This window comes from Paramormyrops kingsleyae, chromosome 10, assembly GCF_048594095.1.
Source record: "Paramormyrops kingsleyae isolate MSU_618 chromosome 10, PKINGS_0.4, whole genome shotgun sequence".
NCBI classification, from domain to species: Eukaryota; Metazoa; Chordata; class Actinopteri; order Osteoglossiformes; family Mormyridae; genus Paramormyrops; species Paramormyrops kingsleyae.
This window is the reverse complement of record NC_132806.1, coordinates 7,091,918-7,104,666: the sequence shown is the minus strand read 5'-3', so window position 1 is coordinate 7,104,666 and position 12,749 is coordinate 7,091,918. Positions and strand designations below refer to the sequence as shown.

Sequence of the window (12,749 nt, the reverse complement as noted above, 5' to 3'; positions counted from 1 at the left end):
AACTGTTTGGGGAGACTGTGGAGAAGAACTTCTGTGCCCCTGCTGCTGTGACATCGAATGAGCTGCTTGCGCTGGAGTACCTCTTCAGTCAGAGCACAGGGGAATCGGGTCTGTTCACGTTCAAAGACCTGTCAAGTGACGGACTTGCTGAAGAGGTGATTGAGGTTGGCCAGCTTGACCCGGGTGAGGAAGACGAGGCTTACCTCAGTGATACGGAGGCAGATGTAGGCGTCCCAGCAGCAACACCTAGAGGGCATGTGTGTGCAAGACATCTTCTGGATGCACTGGGACGCATCATCAATGATGTAACCTGGCGTCACTGGGTGTTTCGGCTCTCAACATGAGACGCCCTCACCCAGGCGACCCAGCTGAGGTTGATCAGACCCCAGCTTGTGTCCCAGCAGCAACCGCCCATGGATCAGCCCTCCTTATCCACAGCCACCTTGTGGCCTTCTCTGCAGCTTTGCATACGGATCGGATGGCCCTCTTCTTAGCCACTCCTGTTAGGCCCAGTTGGTTAAGGACTTTGCAGAGTGAGTGTCCTGCAAAACCTCTACAGCCCACCTCTACTGGATCAGTGAGTCTTCCAGCCCCCTCCCCGGCACTTGACCAGCTCCTGGTACTTTCTGCGTTCTCTTTCATTTGCTTCTTCCATCCACTCTTCTCAGGGCACTGACTTTGGGCACAATCAGCCGTTTTGTTGCCTCAGAGATGATTATATCTGGCCGGAGTGATGTCGTAGCAATAAGCTGAGGGAACTTCAGCCGTTTCCCAGGTCGGCTTGCAGCTGCCAGTCAGAGGCTGTGTGTAGGAGACCTGACCTGGTTCTTCACTGTCGACAGGGTTCCCGTCCAGCTTTGACAAAGGCGATTCTTGTCTTCGGGGCAAGATGGTGTTTTCTAGGGATGATGGCATTGCGTATGCTTTCTGCCAGTGAGCCTTTGGACAGTGACTCAGCAGGTGCTGTAAGGATCCCCTTCCCTCGGGCCTTGCCTGCTTGGGTCTTTGGGGAAAAAGCCCAAGCCAGCTCTCCTGATGGCCAACGTCCCCACCAGCTCCTTCTGCCCGAGGCGTGACTCTGCCACATCCACTGCTCTCTCCGCTCTCCACTTCCTCCCTGTTCTCAGCTCAATGCCGGCTGCTGACACTTTCTGGTCCCGGGAGTCCCGGTACTGAAGGGCTTTTCTTGTGCGTCCCACCATGAATATGCATACAGGACCCTCCAGGAATGAGCATGTTTACAGGGGCTCACTCTACTACCATCAATTGAGTAGACATTCCATTCTACAAGTGCCTTCGCGGTAGCAACAGCCTGGAGTTCCCACAAAGTACTGCCCAAAATGATTCCAGGTAAAATGTACAAATATCATGACATATGATTATGACAATACAGCCACTTAAACAGCACCTCCATTCCTACGATGGCATGCAACTGCCAGTTGACAGCTTTTCCAAAACAGTTTTTTTATGCTTTATAGTTTTTCCATTTGTATAGAAGACGGGAAAAGGGAAAAACATTCCCCACACACACCCACCCAGAGGTAAACTGGGATGAAAAATTAAACAACGGTGATTACAATGTAAAACAGAAATATGCTAATCTGTAGACATACAAAGTACATATTAATAAGATGAACATAGAACAATTAAAATGAATGAATGAATAAAGGGGGGGACCTCTCCTTCACTCAGTGTCAGTTTGTGAATAGAACATTATATACAGTCATTGACAAAAGTCTTGTCACATAAGGGCATAGTAACTTAAAAAGGAATATAACCATTTCTAATCAATCAGATGTTGTAATAAATGGATCAATTTAATGCCAAGGGCTTTCACATTAATTTCTGGGTGCAAAATGAAAGTCAAAAAGTGTCCTGATGTTCACAGCTTGTTAAAGTCCATAACACCTGTTTTTGCAAGGACAAAAGTCTTGTCATGTCTTTTAATGATTCAATCAATCACAGATTAGAGGTTCACCTGTGACAAATACTGTAATTAACATAATCCCAGGTGTGTATAAAAGAACCCCAGCACACCAGACCTTCATTTGAAGTGCAACCTAACTTCTGATAACATACCAAAGATTCAACCACAGACCAAAGTGCTGATCATCAAAAACTTGACCAAGTCTGCTGCTGAGGTGGCAGACATCGTTAATGTATCCAAACGTCCAGTGGAGGGGATTAAAAAAAAGATATGAAGAAACTGGTGATGTTCATGACAAGCCCAGGTCAGGCAGACCCTGTAAGACAACTCTTTGAGAGGACCATTTGTTGCTTTGAAAGTCCAGGGCCAACCCTTTTTCAACTGCAGCAGAGCTACATCAGAACTGGTCACCAGAAACCACTGTGTCTACAAGAACAGTTTCTCAAATTCTCACACGCAGTGGTCTCCATGGCCGAATTAGTGCTCAGAAACCAGCATTAATGAGAACACAACAAAAAAAGCGTGTTGAATTTGCCAAGGCCCACAGCTTGCAGCAAGGATGGACAGTGGCAAAACAGCAGAAGGCTGATTTTTCTGATGAATCATCCATTGAACTGCATACCAAATGCCGCAAATACTGCAGGAGACCTGTTGGAACCCGCATGAACTCAAGATTCACCCAGAACACAGTCAAGTTTGTTGGAGGAAAAATCATGGTACCAAATTTTGGGCGTAAATTAATGTCCGTATAGCACCGAAAAGCTGGCGTCCAGCCAAATGCTTCGCCTGTCATCTGAAGCCCTGGTGATTATTGCACATGCGCGATATAATAGCGATATGATATCGCCCAGCCCTACAGGTTACCATCACAGGTTACAAACCTAACAGTTGTGATGGAGTTGAGGGCAATGAGGAATGGGCTAATGAGCTGAATCTGTTTAACAGATTTGACATAGCAACACCAGCTCACATCCCAATGGTCACCCCAATAACTCACACCACAACAGCATCACTGCAGTTTGCACCCCCTACATTCGCCCCCCTCCCCCTTTCTGCTTCTCATCCCTCCTCATCTCCATTTGAATGCCTTGCTAACACCTTCGCCCCAGACATCCTGTCTGACTGCACTCTCCGGAGTAACTCCCTCACACCTCCCCTACATAACACCTCCCCAATGAACATCACCGCGGCACAGGTTGAAAGGCAGTTGAAGAGACTTCATGCAGGCAAGTCTGCAGGCCCTGATGGGTGTGTGCCCCAGGATCCTGAAGACTTGTGCCCTCCAGCTTAGTGGAGTACTCCAATATATCTTCAGTATGAGCCTCAGCCTTCGGAGAGTCCCCGTGCTGTGGAAAACGTCATGCCTAGTCCCTGTACAAAAGACACCGCATCAAGGATTACAGACCCGTGGCACTAACATCACACATCATGGAAACCCTGGAGACTCATCCTGGAGCAGCTCCGGCCTATGGTCCAACCACTTATGGAGCCGCTTCAGTTCGCCTACCAGCCCCACCTAGGAGTGGATGACACCATCATCTACCTGCTCAACCGGGTCTACACCCACCTTGACAAGCCAGCAAGCACCGAGAGGATCATGTTTTTTGATTTCTCCAGTGCGTTTGCAGGTGGATGCCCCACTGGTATCCTGGATTGTGGATTATCTGACTGGCAGACCACAGTATGTGTGCTTAAAATGCTGAGTGATCAGCAACACGGGGGCACCGCAAGGAACTGTTCTCTCTCCTTTCCTTTTCACTCTCTACACCACGGACTTCAGCTACTGCACAGAGACCTGCCACCTTCAGAAGTTTTCTGATGACTCGGCAGTAGTCGGATGAATCACTGGTGGTGACGAGAGTGAATACAGAACTGTGGTGGACAATTTTGTCACTTGGAGCAAGTGAAAAATGCATTTTGGAACACTTGCAGAAACATTATAAAAGTACATAGTAAGCAATGCCGGCAGTTTGTTTTGATCCCAGATATCTGATCACCAAAGTCTTGGCTACATGAAGATGACTAAATGGTGTAGTTGCAACATTCAGTTGGATAAATAAGAAAAACCGAACTCATGTCACTATTTCCGGCTCCTTTCATTGAATATGTAGCAACTTTCATGTGTATGAATGAGCCATTGACACCTGGCCACATTCCCCCCCCCCCCCCCTTTTATGGCGCTAACGGGGATGTATCTGGATTGTGTCTCACCGTTGCGCTGTTCATCAAATTACCATGCGAATGCGATCTGAATGCGCGCTAATGCGGCTATTTAGAATGTGAATAGCGATCTTCGGGTGACAGCGGTACTACACGCCCCCGATGCAGGTAAAACAAAGTAAGGTGACTTGGTTTACTCTTTTGCCGATGTAACCTAATTTTAAAAACTTTAATACGACAATGGACGTTTTGAAAAGAAAAAGTAAATTGTTTTTAAATCAGGAGATAAATGCTGAATCAAAACCAAATTTTTCCAGGACAATAAATAATTATTCCCACTTAACCCAGTCAAATGCACCATTTCTCCCAGAAAATTGTAATTACAAATGCTTTGGTATACACACGTTTATTTCTTTTACGTGCATTGGATCAACACAGAAAAAGCTGAGAGAAAAAAGCCAAATTTGCCATTGTGTCACACAGAACTCCAAAAATGGGCCGGGCAAAATTATTGGCACCTTTTCAGAATTGTGGGTAAATCGTTTTATTTCAAGCATATGATGGATGTTTGTACTCACCTGTGGCAAGGAACAGGGTCCTTGAAGCCTGAAATGCCATGGAAGAGCATGAGAAACATCCACAGCAGTTCAACCAGTTGTACAAATCACACTGGGGCAACACCCTCTACTGCCGCACAAAAAGAGATGACCCATTCGAGGCTGTGGTAGTACAGAGGGTGAAGATGGCCAAGCTGGACACCCCAGCCCAACATGACATCAGCACGCAGCACAAGAGACTGATGTACACACTGGTGAAACTGTTGTGGCTGCGCTCACCTCGGGTCTCGCACCAGTCCTGAGAAGACCTTTACCTTAAAGGCGTACGCGCCAATCCAGCACCGGATTTTGGTGGAGGATCTAGTTTTGGGCAAAGCTGGCATTCCTCTGCCAAAGATTAACACTAAGACCGTGCGGGACTTCATTCGTCACCAAGAGAGGCTCCTCAACATGCATGCAACGAAACAGCCTTTAACCATCACAAAGACCAGCTCCATCTCATCCGCTGACCCACCTCCGGCACCACACCAGCCAGCGGTCCTCCCTCCACCAGACTACACCCTAATGGAATATGTGCCCACACCCAGCACGGCAGGCACAAAGGTGTTAAAGGGAAGGACAGATATGGTGATGCCACTCTCCCGGCCACAACCACCACTGTCAGCACCGCTGAGAAAAACCCCACCCACTTCTACCATCCCCAGACCTGTGACCTCCCTCTCTGCATCTGCAGCAGCCCCTGTGATTGCTGGCCCCTCCACACGGCCCATAATGCTCGCCAGTCAGTCAGCTCCTGTGACTGTTGGTCTGCCCACATCAGTCTGTCCATCTGTGCCCATGATACCCGCTTCTACTGTCGTGGCCAAAATTATCGGCACCCCTGAATTTTTCCAGAAAATGCACCATTTCTCCCAGAATATTGTTGCAATTACAAATGTTTTGGTATACACACGTTTATTTCCTTTACGTGCATTGGATCAACACAAGTAAAGCTGAGAAAAAAGCCAAATTTTCCATCCTGTCACACAGAACTCCAAAAATGGGCCGGGCAAAATTAATGGCACCTTTTCAAAATAGTGGGCAAGTCGTTTTATTTCAAGCATATGATGTTCGTTTGTACTCACCTGTGGCAAGAAACAGGTGCTGGCAATATAGCAATCACACCTGGAGCCAGTGAAAATGGAGAAAAGTTGACTCAACCTTTCTGTTGTGTCTGTGTGTGTCACACTAAGCACAGAGAACAGAAAGAGCAGAGATTTGTCTGAAGACTTGAGAACAAAAATTGTGGAAAAATACCAACAATCTCCAGAGATCTACATTTTCCTTTGTCCACAAGAAGTTTACCTTGCCGATAATTTCGGCCATGGCTGTAAGCACATGCCACAGCACTGGCAGTCCTTCAGCCTGGGCGAGAGCTACGCAGTACAAGCATAAACTGAAGGAAGCCCCCTCAGGTGTTGGAGACAAACTGTCACGGATACAAAATCTCCCTGTTTGTACACTCTGTGGCCAACCAACCCAGAGACACAAAGTACAAAAAAAAAAGTTTCTTCCTGGTAAAAATGTCTCCATCTAAAAGGTCTGAGCAATAGTTACACTCTATGAACACTTTACCTCTGTTGTAGATAACTTGCAGGAATGAGGTGTAGCTCCTCTTCATCTTTTCAGCTTTTCCCTTTGGGGATTGCCAAATGTAAATAGTTTTTAAGAACAGTTTTTTAAACCATTTAAAATATATGCAGTGTGGGAAATTGCAACTGATATGGCAGATGAATGGATATAGCACCCAATGCTATCCTGAAGACTGCAAAATGTATATTTACAGGGGAATATTACAATGACACAGTAAACAGAATAAGTGGTGGAATGTTCTCTCACTGGAGCAGGATCCACGGCCAAAAGCTGTAGAGTGTGAGGAATTGCTTCGACTTGACCAACAAAGCAATCAGATCGTTGCAGTCACTGCACAGCTAGTGCAATACATATACACCATTTGGTAAAAGCACCTAGCGGCGAGATGGAGAATAGGCAGAGTGAAAACAGCACTGTCAAAGACTGATCAGCAGTGTGTTCTTTCGTTATACCATAAATCAGGGGAGAGCGCGGACGCAGTCCCCCACTACCAGAAATTATGCAGTCGAGATTCCCACATTTGGGGAATTCGCAGGGGTCAGCACAACCGGAGTGCAATGGCTGAGCCTCGCCCTGGGTGAACCACCTTCTTGATCATGGTATCTCCCCTGCCAGGTAAGTATGAGTTGCTTCTGCCTCGAGATGGCGCGCCACTCCACAGCAAAAATGTTCAGTTTACGGTTATCCTTTCACACAGCCAGCTCTAAGTCTACCGCCATTCTGATCAAGATTTCACAAAACGGCTTTTGCTTTGCTCTCACTGCTGCCATGGGAAGAGTTTCGTTTTCATTTTGCGTGCTGTCATGCTTTTCAGAATTCCCAGAATGCCACGTGGTTCATAATTTGAAAAACCGACCAATCACACAGACAACTGTACCGAGTTACCAAAAGCATAAAGTTACGTGGTGGGAGATTCATCTTAGTATAACCAACACCGGCTTCAAATTGTATTATAAAAACTGTAATACAAGACCGTTTGTACTGTACTGGTTCCGATGCTGCTTTCATTTGCTACTTACTGGCATTTTTATCTTTGCGTTCAACGTTTAATTTATCATCAATAATAGCATCGGCAATAATAGAAGCGGCAAAGTCTTTGTACCTGCGCAGTGAAAGTGGTACTTGTGCAATGACAAAGGTATTGCATTGTAAATATGTAACGCGAAATGCAGAGGGAAATGACTATTTTGTCACATTTCACCCATAGAATACGTTTAGCAGAAACGGTTGCCACAATAGCGTACTAGCGAGGCAAAGAGTACATCACAAGAATACCGCTATCAAGGAGCCAAATATGCATGAGTGCGGTTAAGCTGTCTCTGCAAAAACCACATGGTATTTGGACATCGATGGAAGGCGAGGAGCACGTAAGGACTGACACGAACAAAAAGGCAAAACTCAAAAGGAGCAAAACTCAAGGTTCAACAACAGGGTAAAATATGCCTGTTGCTCTTACTTTCTGTTAATTTTAAAAGTCTGCAATTCAGTGTGTAATAAAAATGAAAATATTTTAATTACAATTTAATATTTAAAAAATATATTCGTGGTTTTCAATTTACGATCACACTGGTCCCAACAAGCCAAACGCGCATGCGCGCACACGGCGTTGTCAACGTCCCCGACCACGTCACCTAATCGCGGCGGCCCTTGCCCACACCCAGATGTACATTCTACAAAAAAATGTTCCATTCATAAGAATGCCCTGTAACACGGAAACCGTCAGCGCCACTAGGCTCTGACACACAGCTAAAATATACAAACACACACACACACACCGGCCTCTGCGAAAAAACACTCTGCTCCAAGACATACCTATTCTAATATTATAACATTGTTTCTTAAAATTTGTTACGCTCTCGCAAGGGGGACGGGAAGACGTGGCAAATTCGACACACGTGAAGCAAACGCCACACTCGTACACAGCTGAAATACATGGTGAAATTGGCAGTACTAGAAAAATCAAACCAAATTCATAAAGCAACAGCCACTAGAAATGAATGGATCGCTGCTTACAGAAACTGTAACCCGCCACATCTACTCTTCCACAACAACTTTCCCCGATAGGGGGTGCACCGTTCCTGGAGATACTGCAATACCAGGTCGATGCGTGGAGTGGACGGAGCAAGCCCCTATTCCATCTCCCTGTTCCAAAAATCAATTTAATATATGGTCCCCAGATAGGGGACGTATCAGATATTAAACTGATAAGAACAGATACTACACTTGATCTTAGCCAAAAGGCCGAGAAGCGATACCCACAAATTCGCCGCCAGACCCAGATGTATGACCGACACATACAGCCCCTCCACGGCAATGCTCCGTGCCACATTAGCGCCCGACGGAAACACCAAGCCCAGCACGAAACGCGCTCATTCACACATAACTGAAATATCCAAAGAAACAAGGCAACATTCGCGGAAAACCACCCTGCTCCACGACATGCATATCCCAGAATTCAACGCGGTGGCTTCACCATTGTCAAGCTCTCGCGACTACAACTTTATCCTGTTAATGTGAACGTCTCTAGACAGGTACCTCCGAATACTCCGCAACATTAAACGTTTGCTCTGACTACGACACAGACCGGCTAACACAGGCAACACAATGTCCCTTTAATAAAGCTGCACACGGACACGGAGCACGTTTGCCTTTATTCTGTCTAGCTAAAATCTCCCTGCGTGTTTCTCAATTAGTACAAGAGACTCGCAGCGATTGAAATCTATCGGCCGCTGCCTTGCCTTACAGCACTGCAGAGTTTCTTCGGCGGAGGAAAGCGATGCTGTGGCTGCAGCGAAGCAGACCTCACCAACTGTGATGATCAACCCCCCCCCCTCCGCCACGAGAAAGGGAGATAAAGTGTGTTAGTGGAGGACAGACTTTGCTATTTCAATCATCGTCAGTTCCTGTTGCCCGTATGTGCTTTCATACAATGCTTGATACAGGGGAAGTTACACGCGCGTGCATTCCTCCCCCATCATTGGCGGAGGTGCCCGAGACAAGCAGTCAAAGCCTCTCACTACTTGCACGCGCAGGACAGCCGACGCTCGCGCCGCTCTCACACTGCAGACGCACGAGTTTCTGATGCTGGCCGATTAGTTGGCCTGCTTACGTGCGCGCACATTTAGCACATCTCCGAATTGGTCTGTTTATGGTACATAATTGTATATTTTATTTAACAGGCGCTATTATCCAAAGAGCGACCGTCCCCGAAGCATCTGGAGGGTAAGGGCCTGGCTTAGGGGCCCCAACGGTGAAATCACTCTGCCCACCCATGCAACGGAATTAAAAGCTCACGAATGTTTCTTGAAAACACGCCTAAAATGTTACACACGTCGGTGTCTTAACCCACTGACAAAAAAAAAAAACCTCACCACGACCCCTTGCGAGTAACACCGGGTAGCAGGGATACCGAACGCCAAGCACGCCTTTTTTTGAACAGGCCCCGGTCGGGTAGCTGGCCCGCTATTGTGGAGAAAGTGACACACGAAAATAACAGGGTTGTTTTGTTGTACAATTCATAACTTGTTCGACTGGCATGGATTGCCGTTAGATTTGTCGTTATATATAATCTAATACCCACGGCCTTTAACGACCTCGACAACACCCTTCTTTCTGACTGCAACCAAACAAACCTCAAGGCCGACACGGACAGACACAATTAACCGGGCCTAGCCAAACATAGGTGAAAGTGTCACCACCACCCCCCATCTAATCTATTCGTTTGGGGGACCGTGTCACGGGCCCAAAGGAAACCGGCCTTTTCTCAAGCGGGGTTTGCGGTTGAGATACGATTTATGATCATAATTAATAGTTAACATTAAAGGCATATACCTGCGCAGTCACACGTTCAGGATCACTGTGAGGAATATTTACTAGACTTAATACGAGGTCACTTTTGCAGTCAGCGCCTTACAAGGCCTAACGAGAGACTACACGCCGCTGACAAGGCCGCTATCGCTTGTGCATTATAATTGGCATCTAAATTAATTCTCAAACGAAAAGTGGGAAAACGTGTGGATTTTTTCCCCACAGAAAAATATAAAAGAAATATCTCGCCGTCTAAGCATTTGATTTGCACAATTTGTCATTTTGAGCGTCGGACACCGAAAGTTTGCAAAACACCGATGAATGCAACAGTAAATAGCAAATAGCTTGACGATGCAAATTGTAATCGCGTGATTTACACAAACAATATTACCGTAACCGAATATTAACGAAAAAAGCTTCTTTAAACCTTACCTGTGGCAGAATGGCCAAAGCGCACCCAACAGCAGCCCCGGGTCATCCGTAATACGCTGATTGCGGCCCCCTTAGTGGGCGTTCCGCATTTCGGCGTGACGTTAACTGCCGCTCTCCGAAAGCGTGGACTCGTCCAGCTGCTTTTGCCAAATGAACCGATAACACGAATGATAAAAACGAGTTTCAGGCAACACAGACAACTCCAATACTCTCAGCAGGCAGGCAGGCAGATTGATGAGATTGATTGATTGATTGATTGATTGATAGATAGATAGATAGATAGATAGATAGATAGATAGATAGATAGATAGATAGATAGATAGATAGACAGACAGACGTGCAGACAATGACACGGGGAGAAGAGACCTGGAGACAAGAGAGAGGTGTGGGGGAGGGGAAAGGTGTTAAGTCAAGTCACCTCAGCTTTTTCCAGTACGCTGCATACGGTGATGCGAAATAACGTTCCCGGACCGCGGTGCTACATGTAGTGGCAATCAAAATTAGAGAACAAGAGACGTTTTTGTAATACACAAAGTCACAGCTTATCTGAATTCAAAGTTATGAATAGAATAGAAGATATATATTTTAATCATATTTCAACAGTGAAAGCTATGCCACATCACAAAATAAACTGTTTAAGCAAGAAATTTCAAGAAGGCATGTGATAAAAATTAGAGAACGATTTGTTAGATTTGTTCTCTAACAAATTAGATTAGATTTGTTAACTAATAGCATGTACAGAATTTATTGAGTGCGACTTTGGTTGATCACTTTTAGCACTTATTTATTAATATTAACTGTATTTATTAACATTTTAGTTCTTTGTTGGGCTGTACATTGTGTGATTGACCATGTTTTATTCCCGAGGTGCTGATTTTACGTGTTTTAGGAATGTGTATGACCCTGTTACAGCCTGACCCTTGTGCAGAGGTCGGAGGTCGGCGGGTCTGTTCCTCTTTTAAAGGTTTTAGTTTTTAATAGCCGGCATTTAGCATTTAAGGTGACATTTTATTTGTTTAAATGGCCATTTAATTGAAATTTTAGAACTATTAGAGTTCTGCAGATGTTTTAATACCGTTTTAAAAACACCTTGTGTGGTATGTTATGTTTGATTAGCACTGTGTTGAGAATGTTCCAGCCTTTTAGTACGTTCATATTTTTACATGCAAGTACAATACAGTCATGAGTACTCCTGTATATGTGCTAATTGGTGGACTTAAAAGGCTGTTTAAATATAATATGGTGCTAATTTGTGTATTTATGCTTTGGGTATTTGTGTGATTTTAATTAAGGTTACGGTTAAGGTTACTTTATTGTCATTGACGGCTTTATACATGTACAAAGTGTGATGAGATGTTTCCCCATGGCCCTGGTGCAACATCTAGTAACACTGAACATCACATTCAACAGGGCGAAAGGTGCAAACAGGCAACACAATAAAGTGCAAAAGGTGCGATAACACTACAGTGCACAAGTTACAATGAATAGACGGAACAATAAATGGACAATAAATGTACTGTACACAACACTCCAGTATTATTTGAGTGGGGAGCCTTGGTGACTGGAATTGCACATGGTTATTATATTATATTGCACGGTACTATTGCACATGGTTACTATATTGTACAGAGCAAACATGAAAATGCAGGTATGAGGTATTTCGGAAGAATTATGATCTAAACTTAAAGTGCGTTCAGAGCCCTGATGGCTTGTGGAACGAAGTTGTTACACAGTCTCGTGGAGGCAGAACGGAAGCTACGATACCGTTTAGCAGATGGTAAGAGTGAAAAAAGTCCATGTAATGCAGGGCCCCCCTTTTCTAGAGAGGAACATTATTGAGCCCCCCCTTTCAAACTACACAGGTTTAGATTCAAACTTCATCTGAAATACAACTCCCTTTTCTAATTGAGCGAAACAAATGCAATTACAAAATACAAATGGTGCAATTTCACCACTGTGGGAGAAAAAAGAGCAATCAATTAAAAATTAAAGTCCAGCATAAGTTTGAAATTATGCAAATGAAGATTTAACATTCCTGTTAATATTCATTGGCGTACACAAATTAAAGTTTGTCTTACTATTACCGCATTTTGTTTAGGTAGGTTTCAGCCTATACTAAAGCACAAAACAACACTAAATCATACCCATTAATTGATAGTCTCCCTGCACTTCATGTAGAAAATTTTTCATTATATGGTTAGATGATATGCATGATATGGTTTTGTCCGGCGCTG

At 44.9% G+C, this 12,749-nt stretch overlaps 2 non-coding genes across 2 annotated transcripts; both read right to left on the bottom strand.

Moving 5' to 3' along the window:
* Window positions 1–6,735: 6,735 nt before the first annotated feature.
* On the bottom strand, window positions 6,736–6,899 carry LOC111860615 (U1 spliceosomal RNA). The gene has a single exon (XR_011993661.1). It is a non-coding gene; the product is annotated as a U1 spliceosomal RNA (small nuclear RNA).
* A 1,439-nt stretch (window positions 6,900–8,338) lies between these two features.
* LOC140593354 (U2 spliceosomal RNA) lies at window positions 8,339–8,529 on the bottom strand. Its single transcript, XR_011993667.1, has one exon. It is a non-coding gene; the product is annotated as a U2 spliceosomal RNA (small nuclear RNA).
* Window positions 8,530–12,749: the final 4,220 nt, after the last annotated feature.